Source organism: Acartia tonsa, chromosome 4 (assembly GCF_053477335.1).
Source record: "Acartia tonsa isolate MP-2025a chromosome 4, ASM5347733v1, whole genome shotgun sequence".
NCBI lineage: Eukaryota > Metazoa > Arthropoda > Copepoda > Calanoida > Acartiidae > Acartia > Acartia tonsa.
Genome location: NC_137263.1, coordinates 2,297,950 through 2,319,025, shown reverse-complemented (window position 1 = coordinate 2,319,025; position 21,076 = coordinate 2,297,950).

Sequence of the window (21,076 nt, the reverse complement as noted above, 5' to 3'; positions counted from 1 at the left end):
GACAAGCATGACAAAATGCAATCCAAAAGTTCCAAAGCACATAACTGAATTTTAAAAAGGCTTCGTTCGTCTGTTTATTTCTTTAGGGTACTGGTAGGTTATGTTATGTTGTATTGGTTACTGTGCAGCCCCGCAGATTTAGGGCACAGAAAAAATATGTCCCGTAGGGTTACAGCCCCCCGCAAAATTAATTATAGATAAAACTATACTTTTTCTTGCTTAAATTTTAAGAACTTTATATGATTCTTTACATAAAACAATTTTCACTTCAAACAATAAACTTCTAGTTTAGTATTAGATTAAAATTGTTAAGGCCTATTCACCTTTAAATCTTTCGTTTAACTGTCATTTTATACAGAGAAAATTATTGCAGAATAAGAGAGAGAGAGAGAGAGAGGGGGGGAGAAGAAAGAGAGTGAGAGTGAAAAATATAGAAAAGAGTTATTTCAATGCGTCAAATTATCGGGCTCTCTCCTTCTCTCTCTCTCTCTCTTCTCTCTCTCTCTCTCTCACACTCTCTCTCTCTCTCTTCTCTCTCTCTCTCTCTCACACTCTCTCTCTCTCTTATACTGTATCGGAGCCCCAGAGGTTTTCTGTTCAAATCTCCGTTGGGATCGTAGGAACCTTACGGGCTCTAGCTCAAGGGTGTGAAGACAATGTATATATTTTTATAACACCTACTAATATGGAATTATTATTATTTGGCCTTACATCAGATTATCATGAACTCTAGTAAAGTGAAACTTGAATCTTGCTAAAATAACGATCCACCACTCAAGATTCAAAGTTGCTTGCGAATAGGGGGGTGTAAACATCATCTAAACTACAAAATTGAAATTGACAGTCATCCCCTGTTTCTACCATACAAAAAGTTTAATAAAAACCGTTTTAAATTTTTGACTTAAAAAAAACTATTTTATCGACACTGACCTATTCTTACATTAATAAATCTAATGAGATTCTTAAGTCATATACTTCTCTTCGACTTATTATTTGTTACATTTTAATATCTTTCGAATATGTCCCCAGGACATAAGGACCTATATCGAAGGGACAAAAAAGTAACTTAAAATCAACCCAAGACTTTAATAAAAAAAAACATTGCCGAATACTACAACTTGACATATGCGAATCTCTTCTAAAATGGAGAACTCATTCGGTTGGGGGCTTTTTAAAAGTAAGGTCTTTTGTCATTCTAGATATTGTGATACAAGGCCTTTTGTAAACACTCCGTGTTAAGATCATTTTGAGGGTTGTTGGGGGGATCATTATATTGGTACCTATTAAAGGGAAAGTTAAGGGGTAGGAAAGTGCATTTTGGGGAAAGGGTGTCAGAGAGGTGGGATATACTTTAGTGAATTTTATTAAAATTAACCTTTAACATTAAATTTTACCCCCTGAAATAATTTTTCTGGATTCATGTTAAATTTGACGTCTTATAGTAGGTAAAAGGGCATCCTATTAGAAAACCGAATTTGTTAGTTATTTTTTTTTATATATTTGTTATGAATTGATTAAGGTCGCTATTTTAGGAAACTTTCGGTTTGGTTTTAAGCTATTTAATGCCTCCTTCCTCCTATTTTAAATACAAAACTTGTGTTATACTGGTACATAAAGTTTTTAAACAATCTCTCTAAATGGTTGGCTTTAAAATTTTGGGCACTTTTTATTAAATCTTGAATGGTTGTATCAACTAGCAGTTTTAACCTTTTACATCAATAATTTAAATGTAAAAGAGTAATTTATTGTCCATTGTCATTACCCTCAAAGAGAAAGCTATGTACAAGTATGCCAAAAATATTTCCTTAAAAATTACCGTTTATAAGATCTTAGGGACGCATAGATGAAAAACATCTAAGTTCTTTAGGGGATGAAGAGTTTAATTGAGATTCTGCCACTTTTACCACTAGCAAAAATACGACCACTATGTTTTTGACAAAAAGTGGATGAGTTTTAGTTAATTTCGGTTTTTGCTGTATTTTTGGCAATTTTTTTATCCACTGTCAAAATCACACCTTTACACCATAATCAAATAGGGTTATAAGGTGTTAAAATGGGTAAAAAAGTTTTACTCTAGAGATTTATTAGAACAAACAGATGTAACAGTTCTCTAGAGGATCAGAGGTTAAACCAAGGTGTCAAGTGAAAATGTATTGGATAATGTTAATAAGTTTAGAGTATAAGGTGGTGAAAGGGGGTAAAACAAAAGAAGAATTATAGGTTTTACATAAAGTTACACGTATAAAACTTCCCTGAAAACATGACTGTTCTAGAGATTCTATAGAACAAACTGATTAATAGTTTTAGGGGATAAGGGGTTAAACAAAGGTGTCAAGTTAAAATGTATTGGATAATGTTAATAAGTTTAGAGTATAAGGTGGTGAAAGGGGGTGTAAAACAAAAAGGGAAGAATTTTGGGAAGGTGTGAACACTTACATATATAAGTTAGGGCTGTTCATTGTTTGAACTTTCTGAATATATTTCTTTTGGTCAGCAAAATAGGTATAAAAGTCGCTGTTAATGTAATTTTCAATAATCATCAAAATATCTTAAAAATTCAGTTTAACTTCTGTTACTAAAATTAAAATACTTGTGGAGAAATAGGGAAACTAATTATTAGGATTTAATTATAAAAAGCTCTGGTTGTAATATTGGACGGTGTTGTCCTAGGAATAATTATTCCAAAAATCAGAAGCATATCATACAACAAGTTGTGTCAAAAAAGGTTTAAAAAACCAGCAAGTTTTAAATGGACTTTCTGGTAACGATTATAAAGTTGCTACGCTTCCTAAATTGTATCTTACTGTTATAGCAATAATCTTGCAAAGTTTAAAATCAATAGGACAATTTTAACATGTATAAATTTAAAAAAGAGCTAACCATTACGACTGGACGTACAGACGGACAAACCCTAATTATAGAAAAGCTTGACTTTTAATAAAAATAATGCACAGGTCTAATGGCTAGATAGGTATATGATATATGTATATGTATTTATATTATTGGATTGAAGAGAGAGAACAACAACAAAGAACAATTTTCTTAGCTTTGTCTTATTTAGGTGAAGGGAGAAAGTCGCTCAAAAAATCATCATGTGACGTCATAAAAAAAAGATGGATTATCCATCTCTTTTTTGGGAGTTTTCTTTCCAACTTCTCTTCTCCTCATCCCTCATTTTTATGAAGTTCACCTAGTATCAAAACAATAAAAAAAACTTTCTGAGCATGACACTTGTAATCTAACAAGGATGAAAACATCCATAATATCAAAGCTCTATCAAATAAGAAGGGTGTACAAACGAACAATAAATCTTGTAGAATGTCAGAACTTAATAAGCAGAACATTAATTTGTAAGTCTTAACAAATTTGCATAAATATTGGATACTGTACATAAGGATATAATTTCATTTTAGGATTTAAATATATACATAGATTCTTATTTACTAAGTATATTTGCGATTACTTTTATTTAATGAAATCTTCCAATTTTTAACATGTACAAAACGGCCTGCTTAATTGCTTCAAGATCCATGTCAGATCTATATAGGAAATAAATGTCTATAAACGAGCTCAAGTTTTCCAAGGAATATATGATTAAAACTCATAGTGCTCCAATAATCCATAATAAACTCTCATTGCCCAGAACGATAAGACCCATTATTTTACTTTATTAAAAATAAATTCATTTTTTTCATTTCATGTTGCTATTTACCTTATATTGATGTATTTAATTTCTAATCATAAAAAAGAAAATTTAAATTTATAATATGATAAATTTAAGAAAACTATGTTTTAAAAGAATTCGATTGTGGCGACATTTTGTGTGTTCAAATATTAAACTAAAATTGTAATCATCATCATTAACCCTTTAGTGATGGTAATGTAAAGAAAAAAATATAATTTTAAAAAATCTTTTAAAAATCATTTAAATTATTAAATATTTACTTTCTTTTAGATAGTAATGCCGGGTGAGGAAAATAGATTTATTGAGAAATAGATATGCATATAGAAAACTAGCCAATAGGGAGATAATAATATCGAGCCAACTCTAGTCTTATAATATTATAGTGTGTTGTCCTTGGAATCATGGTTTCAAAATCAGCTAAATCACTCAAAGGTCCTTTAAGTGTCCTTTATAGGTAATTTTTATTAATTAATGGGGGTGTAACATTTTTGACTTGACTCCCCACTGGGCTATTTTAAGGGTGTTTACCAAAGACTTATTCTATGGTGTTTACCATTGTCAAGAGGGGTGAACAGCGGTTTTGGAGGGGGGGTGGGGCACTTAGAGGGGTTGTTGTAACCATCCCCCTGCATGGAGGAGGGGTTGTGGATACACCCTACTTCTGCACGCCTGATCTGGTCAAAGATATATATCCTTTACTAAGTATATTTGCGATTACTTTTATTTAATGAAATCTTCTAATTTTTAACATGTACAAAACGGCCTGCTGTATTGCATAAAGATCCATGACAGATCTATATAGGAAATAAACGTCTATAATCGAGCTCGAATTCTCCAAGTAAAGAATGTTAAAAACTCATAGTGCTCCAATAATCCCAATTAAATTCTCATTGACCAGAACGATAAGACCCATTATTCTACTTTTAGCATCATTAATTCAGTTTGTTTAATTCATGTTGCTATTTGAATAACATTGAAGTATTTGATTTCTATTCATATCACAGAAAATTTAAATTTATAATATAGTAAATCTAAGAAAACTTAGTTTTAATATAAATTGATTCGTGCGACACTCCCGTAATGTGGTCTGATATTAAACTAAACATTTTAACCCTTTCAGGACGAAAATTTGAAATGAAAAATATTATGTGAATATTCTTTAGAAAATGTTAAAAAATGAGGCAAAACGTTATATCGTGTATTGTTACATTGAATATAGATAAAACAAAAAATTACTGAATAAATCAGTTAAACAGATATTATAAAATAAGACATTAAAGTCGTAATCTTTATGTGCAACTTAATATTTTTAAAAGAAAGAGAGAGAACGGGTCGATAGAGAGAGAGGTAGAGAGAGAGAGAACATGGGGATAGAGAAAAGAGAGAGAGAGAACGGGGTGATATAAATAGAGAGAGAACAGGGGGATAGAGGGAGAGAGAGAGAGAGAGAGAGAGAATTAGGGGATAGAGAGAGAAAGAGAGAACGGGGGGATAGAGAGAGAGAAAGAAAGAGAGAGAACGAGAGAGAATTAGGGGAGAGGACATAACAGTTTCAAAAATTTTATTGTTGAGTTTGAATTCAATAGGACAATTCTAATATGCCTAAATTAACAATCAGAACTATCTGTTAGGGATATTCAGATGGACAGACCAACCCCCACTGTAGAAAAGTTTTGCTTTTAACAAGAAATAGATCATTAATATTATACAATCCCTTTTCAAACTGACCAATAAATGAGGTCCATACTGGCAAGCTATGTTGGGAATATTTACACAATTTTTCAGCCATTGATTAGTAAATGAGAAAATCACATTTTTCCCTAATCCTAGCCAACAGCAGACGAACGGACAGACATTTTGAATTATAAATGAGATTCGCTACTAAATAACAGCGGAAAATGAATTTTGCAAATGTTCCATTATAATCTTGATAAAAAATGTAATCCAAAACAAATATTTTAGCTATAGGCGTACAGAAGTGCATTGCTTTCCAAAAAATTAAACATTTCTCCTACAGTAATTTTATTTATTTCAGAGCACTTAAGACAGAAAGTAAAACTTTTTAAATTTAAATTTATTGACTTCGCTACTAACATTTAACAGAAAGGATGACAAAATCCATAACTATAGAAGCTCTTGAATTAAAAAAATAAAAGGCAAAGCAAATGAAAGCAAAAAGGGTGCACAAAAGACAGACATACTGAGTAATGATACTTAGTGGTATTTGAATCTTTACACAAAAAATATCTTCGATAAAAGCTGGGAAAATTATTTAAGAGCATTACCGATAGACCGACAGACAATACAATTATTCTTAGAGTATACATGCATTGGTCAGCAAACATAAAATAAGCCTTCTGTCTTAACCCTGAATTCTTAATACATCGAATTTTATACCTTAATATTTGCATTAGCCTTCTACCTTTCCAGTACGGATATTTAATATTCTCAAGAACATTACAGACCAGTGAACAACGTGAGCTGTAGGCTAGTATTATATAATGTAGTAAGCCTTTCTTTGTCTGTAGCGAAGGATTTCGCTAACCGCTGAACCTATATGGTCAAGAAAGACCAGTGAAGCTTCTTGAGGGTCACGAGATGGGTTTAGGCTTGTTTTTTAAGGTCATGGGATGATTTTATGCTATTTTTCTGACCTTTATATCCGAATATAGTGCCCCTAGATTCTGGGGCGCAACCGCTAGTATATTTATTTGACCAGTATATTCTAAACCATTATAAAACCAAATATTTACTTTGGCAGCCAAACCAATCTGTCTGAACAAGCTAATCTATCTTTAAATTTGGGATAGATAGATAGATAGATAGATAGATAGATAGATAGATAGATAGATAGATAGATAGATAGATAGATATAGATAGATAGATAGATAGATAGATAGATAGATAGATAGATAGATAGATAGATAGATAGATAGATAGATAGATAGATAGATAGATAGATAGATAGATAGATAGATAGATAGATAGATAGATAGATAGATAGATAGATAGATAGATAGATAGATAGATAGATAGATATATAGATAGATAGATAGATAGATAGATAGATAGATAGATAGATAGATAGATAGATAGATAGATAGATAGATAGATAGATAGATAGATAGATAGATAGATAGATAGATAGATAGATAGATAGATAGATAGATAGATAGATAGATAGATAGATAGATAGATAGATAGATAGATAGATAGATAGATAGATAGATAGATAGATAGATAGATAGATAGATAGATAGATAGATAGATAGATAGATAGATAGATAGATAGATAGATAGATAGATAGATAGATAGATAGATAGATAGATAGATAGATAGATAGATAGATAGATAGATAGATAGATAGATAGATAGATAGATAGATAGATAGATAGATAGATAGATAGATAGATAGATAGATAGATAGATAGATATATAGATAGATAGATAGATAGATAGATAGATAGATAGATAGATAGATAGATAGATAGATAGATAGATAGATACATAGATACATAGATAGATAGATAGATAGATAGATAGATAGATAGATAGATAGATAGATAGATAGATAGATAGATAGATAGATAGATAGATAGATAGATAGATAGATAGATAGATAGATAGATAGATAGATAGATAGATAGATAGATAGATAGATAGATAGATAGATAGATAGATAGATAGATAGATAGATAGATAGATAGATAGATAGATAGATAGATAGATAGATAGATAGATAGATAGATAGATAGATAGATAGATAGATAGATAGATAGATAGATAGATAGATAGATAGATAGATAGATAGATAGATAGATAGATAGATAGATAGATAGATAGATAGATAGATATAGATAGAAAGATAGAAAGAGATAAACACATAGATAGATGAAAACTAGCTGCTTTGCTTCTAGCATTCAGGATAAAGTCCCAAAAATAGCTTAAAATCAACGAAAAACAATTATCAAGCATACGCACACAAACATCCTGTTACTTTAGCAAAAAAAAAGAATTATATCAGCGTTAAACTAAGCCCATGGTAGGGGGAAAAAAGACAAATCCATCATATCTTAAATTATATTAAAACAATGGATATAGAATATACGTGGATATTATGACAGGGGAAAATTTGTCGTCGATATAGCTTGTTAATATAGACCTCATTTATTGATCATTTCGTTCATCCAGTAGACGGGGAGGGGATGGAGTAAAGGGGGATGATGCGGGGTTCCGTTATTTTAGCCAGCTGCGAGCATCACTTTATCAGAGTACATGAAACTCTGGTGTAACATCCACGTAATGATATATCCATTATTAGAACAAACTGCAACTGACGCATGTACCCTAGCTAACGAAAAGCCTTACTCATTTCAAATTTCATATTTCAAGACAAAATATTTCAAATCTCACGTAGGTTTAATATATAGAACGGGATCTTAAGGGATAAGACAATGGACGATATATTTATGTACATACCCAATTATGATGAACAAAATTACTCAATTTCTAGATTAAGATAATTGGTTGAAAAGTTTAAATACTGCTAGTTAATATGTATCAACCAATCAAGATGAAGTAAAATTACATATTTTTTTTAAGCCAACGAATGAAGCAATGTTAAAACATTGGTTAGTAGTATAAATTACAGTCCAATGTCCCCTCCCTCCCTGAAAATAGCCGAGACAATTTATGCCTAAACTGTCGAAAACATAAGGAATAAAATATATATAAAGTGTCCATACACTTTAGCCGCCAGAGATGGGTTTTTGAAAGATGAATGCCGCGTTTTTTTTAATTCGCAGAGTATACAACTATTAATTTAATTATTTGGCTTTTGTTGCATCTTTTTAGGGCTGTAATAGACATTATACAAATGGCTAAAATAATAATTTTAAAATTTTGAATTCTTAAGTTGTATACTCTGTTGAAATCCTATCGTTTTCGTTCAATCAATCAACGTCGAAAAACGCGGCATTCATCATTCAAAACCCATCTCAGGATTGATAAATCCAAAAACAATATATTAAAATGTTGCATATTGCGGCCATTTGAAAAGTCATAATAGTTGGTAACTGTACCTTTCACACAATTAAAAAAACTCCTTTTTCTTGGAGGGAAGAGGGGCATTTAATCATATTATTCTGACTATATTATTATCGGTCTACTGGGAATCTAGGTAATGGATATAGAATAGACGTGGATATTATAACAGGGGAAAATTTGTCGTCAATTTTGCTTGCTAATATGGACCTTATTAATTGGTCAGTTTGTTCATCTAGAAGAAGAGGAGGGGATGGGGTAAAGGGAGGGGTTGTATAGGGGGTATCGTTATTTTAGCCAAATGAGAGCATTACTTTATCAGGGTACCTGAAAATCTGTTGCAACATCTAAGTAATAATATATCAATTCTGTCACCAAAATATGCGGCAACCAAACCCTGAGTTAATGGTATCTAGGTATAAATATGCGGCTAACAAACCCTAAGTTAATATTATCTAGTTATAAATGTGGAGAAAAAACATAAAAGTACATTTATGGGCAAATTTATTTACCTATTTACTATACATACATACACATATATTTACAGAGATAAAGGGGAAAAAGTAGAAGCTATTTATCATATCGTATTATAGGCAGCTTTCCGGTAATATTAATATGAAAAAATATAACTCATTATTATTTTATTGTTTACAACTGCAGACATAATTGTCATTGTTAAAAGCAAAGATTTTCTACAGTTAGGGTCTGTCCATAACGGATAGCTCTTTTCGTAAATTTAGACATGTTATAATTTTCCTATCAATTTTAAACTTTTCAAGCCGATTTCTATAGCAATTAGGTACGACCCAGGAAGCGTAGAAATTCAATAATTACCAGAAAAGTCCATAAGTACTTTTAGAATATGCTGATTTGAACTTTTTTTGACAACAAATTTTTCCTGTATTTAAGCTATTTCACCAAAAAAATTGTATAATTTTGTTTAGACTACAAATTAATATTCTGCTTAGTGAGTTCTGACACTCTACAAGTGTTAATGTTCGTATGTCCTACCGTTTCAAAGCTTTGATTTTATGTATGTTGTCATCCTTGTTTTTTTTTAAAAAACTACCTATCCTTCTACCCGTACTTATTTATTCTAAATATCATATTGCATAATATTCTAGAAATAATATGAAAACATTTACCTATCCTTCTACCCGTACTTATTTATTCTAAATATCATATTGCAAAATATTCTAGCAATAATATGAAAACATTTACCTATTCTTATACCCGTGTACTTATTTATTCTAAATATCATATTGCAAAATATTCTAGAAATAATATGAAAACATTTACCTATCCTTCTACCCGTACTTATTTATTCTAAATATCATATTGCAAAATATTCTAGCAATAATATGAAAACATTTACCTATCCTTCTACCCGTACTTATTTATTCTTAATATCATATTGCAAAATATTCTAGCAATAATATGGAAACATTTACCTATCCATCTACCTGTGTGCTTATTTATTCTTAATATCATATTGCAAAATATTCAAGCAATAATATGGAAACATTTACCTATCCTTCTACCCGTACTTATTTATTCTTAATATCATATTGTAAAATATTCTAGCAATAGTAGGAAACATTTACCTATCCTTCTACCCGTGTACTTATTTATTCTAAATATCATATTGCAAAATATTCTAGCAATAATATGGAAACATTTACCTATCCTTCTACCCGTACTTATTTATTCTTAATATCATATTGCAAAATATTCTAGCAATAATATGGAAACATTTACCTATCCTTCTACCCGTACTTATTTATTCTTAATATCATATTGTAAAATATTCTAGCAATAATATGGAAACATTTACCTATCCTTCTACCCGTGTACTTATTTATTCTTAATATCATATTGCAAAATATTCTAGAAATAATATGAAAACATTTACCTATCATTCTACCCGTACTTATTTATTCTAAATATCATATTGCAAAATATTCTAGCAATAATAGGGAAACATTTACCTATCCTTCTACCCGTGTACTTATTTATTCTAAATATCATATTGCAAAATATTCTAGAAATAATATGGAAACATTTACCTATCCTTCTACCCATACTTATTTATTCTAAATATCATATTGCAAAATATTCGAGCAATAATATGAAAACATTTACCTATCCTTCTACCCGTGTACTTATTTATTCTAAATATCATATTGCAAAATATTCTAGCAATAATATGGAAACATTTACCTATCCTTCTACCCGTGTACTTATTTATTCTAAATATCATATTGCAAAATATTCTAGCAATAATATGGAAACATTTACCTATCCTTCTACCCGTGTACTTATTTATTCTAAATATCATATTGCAAAATATTCTAGCAATAATATGGAAACATTTACCTATCCTTCTACCCATACTTATTTATTCTAAATATCATATTGCAAAATATTCTAGCAATAATATGGAAACATTTACCTATCCTTCTACCAGTACTTATTTATTCTAAATATCATATTGCAAAATATTCTAGAAATAATATGGAAACATTTACCTATCCTTCTACCCGTACTTATTTATTCTAAATATCATATTGCAAAATATTCTAGCAATAATATGGAAACATTTACCTATCCTTCTACCCGTACTTATTTATTCTAAATATCATATTGCAAAATATTCTAGCAATAATAGGGAAACATTTACCTATCCTTCTACCCGTGTACTTATTTATTCTTAATATCATATTGCAAAATATTCTAGAAATAATATGAAAACATTTACCTATCATTCTACCCGTACTTATTTATTCTTAATATCATATTGCAAAATATTCTAGAAATAATATGAAAACATTTACCTATCCTTCAACCCGTACTTATTTATTCTTAATATCATATTGCAAAATATTCTAGAAATAATATAAAAATATTTACCTATCCTTCTACCCGTACTTATTTATTCTAAATATCATATTGCAAAATATTCTAGAAATAATATGGAAACATTTACCTATCCTTCTACCCGTGTACTATATGAATTAGATTTGGATATTCACTTGTATTTATACAGATTTTCCAGTGGACCCCCCCCCTTTACATGGATCCCTATTTATATGGACCGCGGTAGCACTCGAGGCGACATCTTTCGGATACATAATAAATTAAATATAGTTCTATTATTGTCACTGTGCAAAATACAATGATATTAACCCATACAAATCCGTTATTATACATAATTGCTGAAAAATGAACTGAAAATGTGCAACTTTCAAATGAAATCGATACTGAGGCTTTAGCTCTAAAATCATTGTTTATATACAGATAATATGTTACAGTCCCCTAGCGGTTAAAAATTGAATTCAAATGTTTTAGATTCATAGTTATATACACTTAAAAATATACGCTATTTACATTTTAAATAGATCATGCGATATCAAAAATAAATACTACTAAATAGAAAATAGGTATTCACTTGTTGGCTTCTTTATAAAGACTATTAAATTTAAAAAAATGGAAATATTAAGTGCATGTGAAATGCTCCTCAGGTTACCTCCCTATTTCCCCCAATTTCCTGTATCTGTTACAGTTGGATAGGGAAAGGAGGGGAAGGAGTTCATTTTATGTTGCTTAGTCATACTTAATAATAACAATTTGTTTTATTTTTTCACGCCAAAGCATTGCCTGGTAAGGGATATTTGATATTAAGGAATTTGCAAGTTTAGCTTGACATGGGATATTTTGTTTATCTTTCATATCAAAATATGAAATTCATTCAGCCAATTTTTATTTTCTAGGATAGGGACAATTAATATCGCATATATCCATTTATTTTTTACATATAATGGACGTGATTTTTAACAATCGCTTGTACATGTTTATCTATTTCAGATTCGTCGCTGGCTTCCTGATCCATTTGGTTGATAGTTTTACGCGCATACTGCTCAGGTATTTTATTACTATTACCTGGAGCTTTTCTAGGTGGGGTGAATTTACTTCGTGTTTTACCAAAGCGGGACTCAGGATGTGGGGGCTCCCCAGCTTTCTTTTTGTTGCAGTTCTGCACTACATGGCCAGGGATATTACAATGCCAGCATTTAATATTTTTACTCCTCCCATTAAAGACTCCTATAACGCCCTCGATTTGATCCCAAGCAATAGGATCATCCTCATGATCTACCCAAGAAGGAACCTCGTCAGGTTCTTCGGTTAAGTTTTCCTTATACACTGCCGTGTTAGTGGGGGTATTATCTTCGATAATGCTGATTATGGGTTGTTTTTTCGTTTCCGCAGAATTTCTAGGTAGGAACATTTCCATGGCTTGGGAATAGCAAGCCGAAAGGTTTTCCTTGCTAATATGGCCAGACCCGTCCCAATTAACGTATCTTTGTCCGAGGTTAATAAGTTTATTTAAGTAAGCGTTGTAATCGTCCAAAAATTGCATACTCTCAACGTAATTGGCCATGTCCATGGCAAGGTTGGTATACAGCAGATTTTTGCTAACGTTAAGATAGAATTCTTTCCACTTCTTTTTAGGTATGATGCCAGGATTCATGAGTTTGAACACCCTAAGTTTGTTTTCAAAATAGGTGTCAAGGGGTTGATTAGTCTCCTGTTTTAGGTTGTAGAAGTACTGCGAGGCTACTTCTGGATCCGAGAAAGGAGTGACCAGCCTCCTAATCATCAGGTAATAACTTAAGGCAGATAAGGCCTGATTTCTTTCAGGCGTAATTAGGTCTCCTAATCGTTCCCCTCTAGAGTCATAAATTCGCTGGTATAAAATATCCTTAAAAAGGATTGGGTCACAGATTCTGTATGTCTTTGCAACCCTCCACAAATTAGAAAAGAAATTATCAAAGTCGGCCCTGCCGTCCCACCTAGGGGCATCCCTCGCAAAGTCGGAATCCCATTTTTGTCCCTTAATAAAGCATTCTTTAATAAAATCATCGTCGGCGGCGCTAGTTGTTGCCGTCGCGGGTGTGCCTGTGCCTGGTGTGTTTCTTGTAGAGGGTCTTGTTGCTACATTGGGTGCAGACCGTGTAGGTCTACGGAGGGGCTCTAACGACTTAATCCTATCAGGGATAAAGGGAAACCTTTCTAATAAGGTTTTTTCGTATTCCGTTAGGGAAGTTTCTCTTACATTCATCCAATTGTCATTATCCGCCGGACCTACAAAGCCTACAATTGAATAAGCCATACAACCTGGGGCTGTAATTCTATCCTTGGCGACCCATTCGGTCACGTTTATCCTTTGTTGGACCGATAGCCGGTCATAAAAAGTGGCATTAATTGAATCATCACCTATGGTGTTAAAATGAGTCGTGTTGAGACTTTCGTTTAACGTTTTTTCCGCAAACAATGGGCCTAGATTTCCGTCCGCTGGGAGTTTTGATACCCTACGTTTTAGGTCTAAGATGTCGGTATCGGCTAATAATCTGCGATGTGATTCCGTGTCCTTAAACCCTGCCCATTTTGTTTCTATTTCGAGCTTCATAATCTCGGATTCTTGTTTTATTATATCTCTATAATGTGACGAGTATTCGTTTAATTTAACATTTAACGCTTCCGTTATGAGTTCTTTGATTTTTTCAGGGGAAAGCGGGTCTGACTGCGGCTGCGTGTTACCAGGGACGGCCGAAGCCGGCGGAGCCGGCGGAGTTTTGGTTTTATCATCCCCCTTCTTGGCATTATCGGTCATGGTGCTGGAGTGTAGTGTTCGTTAACACTGCTTTGTCTACCACGAACTTTTTTAAGAACTTGGGAGTATCCCTTTCTTCCTGTTTTAGGGAGAAAATATGGAAATGTGTGAAATTAAATACTAGTGTGAAAATAAAAGGCGGGTTCCTTTTTATCTTTATTTGGCAGTTTGCCACGAAATAATTATTAGCAATATTCTGTAACAAATTGTTACTATAAACTGTTTCCGTGAATAAACTTAGTTATCAGGAAAATATTAATTTCACTTTGCAATCGAAGCTACTTTACAGTTTAATTTTGTCTGTACGTTAATAATTATCTATACCTTCCCCCCTCAAAAATTGAGTGGTAGACAAGACTGCGCCAAAATGACGTATGAGGGGATGTACAGACAGACCGGAATACGAGTATAGAGTAGCTTCGACACAATTAAATATCAATAATATAACAAAGGTATTTCTAAAAAATACAATATTTATTAAGCAATTAAACTGGTTAGAATAGGCAGATTAATGGGATTATTATTATAGGATATATTTAAATATGATATCAATTAAAGGCTTGGACGTCTCGTTTTCTGTACAGGACAGAAAACCACGTGCACAGGAATATGGGACTAAGACTGTCGACAACCTAGCATATAGGTATACAGTCTACCAAGTGTAAGCTGGTGGAGAGATGTTCTCACAAGGCCTACATAAAATCAACTAGTCCCTCAACACAGCAGGATGGAGTATAGTGGCGGTTACAAGTGGAGGTCTGACTCAGCCAGAGAAGTATAGGAATGTGGACAGGGATGGAAATGCATAAACTTGAATGGAGAATACCACACTTCTAACCGTACTTATTTTTTCTTAATATCATATTGCAAAATATTCTAGCAATAATAGGGAAAACATTTACCTACGAAACAACAGGAATCTAATGGGATAAGACAATGGACGATAAATTTATATTTATCCCGAATGATAATAAATAAATTTATTCCTTCTGTAGATTAAAATTATTGGTCAAAAAGTCTGGACATTATTCTAGATTTAGAAACCAGTTTAGATTTTATTAAAGTACCTAAAGTTTTTGTGCCTTCGATTAGGATTTTAAAACTTTGGGTCAGGGGCGTCCAAGCTTTTTTTTTTGGGGGGGGGGGAAATTTTTATAAGGGGGGGGTAAAATGGCGCGCGAAGCGCGCCGCAAATTTTTTTTACCCCCCCCAAAATTTTTACCCCGGGGGTAAAATTTGCTTGGGGGGGTAATTTCCCCCCCCTGAAATCTGTTGGCAGGGGTAAAATTTGTTTACCCCCCCCAAAATTTACCCCCGGGGTAAAATTTTTGGGGGGGGTAATTTCAATTTTATCAAAAATTTAGTATTAAAAATGCGCGCAAAGGGGTAAATTTTAAATGGGGGGGGTAAAATGAAAAAAATTTTGGGGGTGCCTACGGCACCCCCAAATTCGTTTGGGGGGGGTAATCGCCCCATTACCCCCCCCCTTGGACGCCGCAGTATTAATAATATAGAAAACAATATAACAGTAAATTATTATACAGTATATTAGAAAATATAAAAGTGCCTGTGGATAATACTATTTTGTACCTACCAATCAATGGTTAATACGTGGAACCAACGAATGGAAGGCAACGAATGAGGGAGAGTGTTTATAAACCTTTGGGTACCAGTATAATTTAAAGCTTAAAACCAGGTAATACTTAATTATCGACCATTGTCCCATTCCTAATTTAATATTCTGTAAGTGCTGAGGAAAATATTTATGAAATAAAAACAGGGAGGGGGGAGACAAGGGACATTAAATCTCATTGGTACCCAAAGTTTTAAAACCATGTTATCATATTTGTTGGCTTAAAAACTTTAGGTATTTTAATTGAAGTTTAATTGGTTAGTTCCAAACTAGTATTACCTAAATTTTTCAACAAAAATTTTGATCTAGTTAAAGGGTAATCATGTTTATCATCATTGGGGAGGTATATCAATTTATAGACCATTGTCTTATCCCTTAAGACCCATGAAAAAATGGGAAAATAAATATCTATCTATCTATCTTTCTATTCATATACTTCTCTTTTATGCAATTATTAATAAAAAGGTTTAATAAATATACATATTCCCAGTATGGCTTAGAAACCGATTAATATCCGCAGGATTAGAACCGGTTCTCAGCCGTACTGAAAAGTAATACATCGCATATCACATACAATATTTAACGAAAATAAAATTAAGGCCTGGTATAACAAAACTGGTTTAAATTTTTTTTATTTAAATATTCGCGGAAATCAGTCTAATATATTTTTAGATAGGAAAATTAAATAAACATATCAAGGACAATAGTATTAAAAATCGTAAATCACTTTTAATTTTTAAAAGCGAAGCCTTTCTATAATTAGGGTCGGTCCGTCCGTCCGTCCGTACGTCCGTAACGGATAGCTTTTTCCGTTAATTTAGGCATGTTAGAATTGTCCTATCGATTTCAAATTTTGCATGGTGATTCCTTTAGTAGTTAGGTACGATTTAGAAAGCGTAGCAACTCTATAATCATTATCAAAATGTCCGTACGTCCATTTTAAACATGTTGATTTTTTTACTTTTTTAACAACAAATTTTTATGTGATCAAATCATCGGATTGATCTGATTTTTGGTATATTGATTCCTGGGGCAACAAATGTAATAAGCGAAGCAACTCTATAATCAAGTCCTAAAAATGTAAGTATGTCCATAAAAATTATCCTGTATCAAGCAGTTTTACAACAAATTTACTTACAATTTTGCTTTGACTCTTATAAATTTATATTATGATAATTAAGTTCTAACACTATACAAGTGTTAATGTCCGTTTGTCCTACTGTTTCAGTGCTTCGCTTTTATGGATGTTGTCATCATGTTCTAACATGTATAATTTAAGGAAAAGAGTTAACCGTTACGGACAGAAAGAAATACCCACCCTAATTATAGAAAAGCTTTTGACAAAAGGTGAAGCCGGTATAGGTATATTAATGAATAGATAGCGCTGTTTCACAAAATCAAGTTATTTAGAGACAGTTTAACCTTATAATAGTGTTTGAATAATATGAAAAAACATCAAAAATACCGTTGGGAAAATATTCTTTTGTACTCTTTAAAGACTAAAGGCTAGTTAATTAATTTATGACCATGAGTAGCGCAGCAAGAAAATTCAAAAAAGCTTGAAAAAGAAAAGAACAGATTTTCATTTAAAAAAATCCTATTTATAATTTAGATAGATTTCAAAATAATCATGTTTTTGTTTATAGAATAGAATAGAATAGAATTTATTAACTAATGCAATACATTTAAATTATTAAATATACATATAAAATCATATTTTAAAAATTGCATAGCAAGGAGTAATTAAGCCTTGGAGTAGGCCGTAAATTTACCCCTTTTGTAATGTAAAGTTTTTCTTTTTAAAAAATCACTCTTACAACCGTTTTTATTAAAAAGTACAATTTTCCAACAACTTGACAGTTTTCTTGATGGATTTATTATTACTTGGATCTTACACCAAAATAGCAACTAGAATATTTCCCCTGTCATACTATCCAGGTATGTTCTATATACATTATGACAACATCAAAAAATATCTGCAAAAGTTTCTTTTAAAGGCTTGAAAGACTGAAACTCAGTGAAAGTATACAGACATAAGGAAAACGAACTTTTTATTAAACCCTATTTATAGATTAGCTAAATTTTAAAAGAATCATGTTATTGTTTTTTATATTTCTACATTTGTGATGTAAAGTTTTTACGAAAAATCACTTTTACAACCATTTTTATTAAAAAGTACAATTTTCCAACAACTCGAAAGTTTTCTTCAATCTCTGTAAAGGATAAATGGATGTAGAATATACGTGGATATTATAACAGGGTAAAAACTGTCGTCACTTTAGGTTGCTAACATGGACATAATTTATTGGCCAAATCATTCATCCAATAGGAAGAAATGGAATTGGGTTAAGGGGGTAGTTGGAGATTATTGTTATTTAAATTAACTATAAGTTTCACTTTTTTAAGTACATAATAATCTGGTAAAAAAGTAATAGGTAATTAATCTTTTCTTATATGTGATAAATGTCATGCATTTGAAATACATTTTTTTCGATTTTTAACTTTCTTTTATTACCATATCCTTACCATCCCCCTTACTTTCAGGGAGGGAGATGAAGATGGGTTGTTTACTACTCTAGTACCCAAAGTTTTAAAATAATACTTTCTTATTCTTTGGCTAATCAACTTTGGGGACTTTACTAGAATTTTGATTGTTTGGTCCATTAAGTTGAATATTTATTATTACATATTACATAAGGGGTAATTTTGTGTATCATCATTGCATCAATTTATCGGCCATTATCTTATCCCTTTAGATCCCTGACCTCTACTAGTCAGAATCTATTTATCTAACAACTTTTATACAACTTTCAAATTGCTCAAAAGTTATTTCAGTAAAATCTGCAATTTTTCAATTGGAGCCCATATTACAACCTTCCCCCCCCCTCCAAAATGATTCATGTGACTTGAATTTTTATAGGAAGGAAGGGGACATTGGGTTGTTTTTTACACTAGTCCCCAAAGTATTTTATATTAAGTTTAGTGTCCAAATGTTTGAACCACTATTTGTAAACTGAAGGAGTAATATTGTGTATCATCATCAGGGATGTGCAAAAATTTGGCACTTGTTTTATCCCTTTAGATCCCTGAGAAGTTTATTCTTAAATAAAAGTACTAGGAAGTCTTTCCGTTTTGTATCTGTCTGTAGTAATGAATCTGGCTAATCGCTGAACCTATATGGTTCTCATTTTCAGTAAAGATTCCAACAAGTCCAGGGTAGGTTTGTGACCATTATAGGGGGAGATCGAGGTGTACCTCCAACTTACCTCCACCTTTCCAAGAGAAATAATCCCAGAAAAATACCATCTTCATCATTGATTTTATTTTCAATGCTAAATTGGAGGTTGAGGGTCGACTCCCCCTCACCTTCGATATTTTTTTTTTGAAATCTAGGATCTACTGCAGTTCACGGTAACGAATATTGCCAAAAATCTATGAATTTTAAAGGCTGCTAGCCGCCAAGCGGCTGAACGTACAGATCATGCCCGCACACTGTTTTAGGCGGCATAAGAAGGCCTACAAATATTCTGGCATAGCCATAAATCAATAATGCATAAGGGGGGGGGGGGAGTTCTGACACATTTGCGTAAACAGTGAGTATAGGCTTTATCTTTGGACTGAGAGGATAGGTTATTAGGGATAAAATCATTCTTATATGATGAATTTCCCCCAGATTTAAGATTTTTTGGATAGGCCTCCAGGTTCCAGAGCTCCAGGTCTCTGTACAGGTAAAAATGAAAAAAAAAAAAACTTTAGAGAGTGAGATGCCAGCTTATGAGACAAAATATGTATGTTTTTTCTTCAAATATGTGAATAACAATCAAAAAGAAGCATATTTTGTTTTATAAGTTAATCTCTAACTCTTCAAAAAAAAAATCTTATTTTTAATTTTTACCTGTACAGAGACCACCTGGAGGCCTGGAGCTTCGGAACCTGGAGGCCTATCCAAAAAATCTTAAATCTGGGGGAAATTCATCATATAAGAATGATTTTATCCCTAATAACCTATCTTCTCAGTCCAAAGATAAAGCCTATACTCACTGTTTACGCAAATATGACAGAACTTCCCCCCCCCCCCCCCCTTATTTCGCAATGCAGAGAAATGCGTGAAAAAGGCCTATTTTACGCGTTTTTTCTTCAGTGAAGCTTTCTCTGTGCATCATTGGATCTTAGCTATTCCAAATTATTTGTAGGCCTTCTTATGCCGCTTAAAATGGTGTGCGGGTATGATCTGTACGTTCAGCCGTTTGGCAGCTAGCAGCCTTTAAAATTCATAGTTTTTTGGCAATATTCGTTACCAGCAATATTTTACCGTGAACTGCAGTAGATCCAAAATCTATATAATTGCGCAGTGTTAATTCATGTAGAAGGAGGGATACCAAAGCCTCCAATATCACAATAAGAGTTTAAATCATGTTTTTTTAGAGAAAAGTAATTTTCTGAAAAGACATTACATGTTAAAAGTTTTCTACATTTATTCCCTTCATCTATAATATTGTTTTTGTTTGTCTGTCTGTCTTTCAAATTGCATTTTAACGTCTTAAGTATGAATTCATAAACTAGGAGGTATATATTGACACGTAAACTGTCGATTAGAGGAATATTATTATATTATGTAGAATTATTTTTTTGGAGGAGTAATTTTCTGAAAAGACATTACATGTAAAAAGTTTTCTACATTTATTTCTTTCATCTACATATAATATTGTTTTTGTTTGTCTGTCTGTAAAAATGCTTTTTTTGACGTCTTTTGTATTAGTTTTCATCTAAGAAGTGTATATTTACACTGTAATAGTCAAATTAGGCGTTATATCATGTAGAAATATTTGTTAAGTCATTTACATATTTCTGAAAAGACATTACATGTAAAAAGTTTTCTACATTTATTTCTGCCATCTACAATATTGTTTTAGTTTGTCTGTCTTTCAAATTGCATTTTAACGTCTCTAGTATTAATTCATAAACTAGGAGGTATATATTGACACTTAAACTGTCGAATAGAGGGATATATCATGTAGAATTATTTTTTAAAGGAGTAATTTT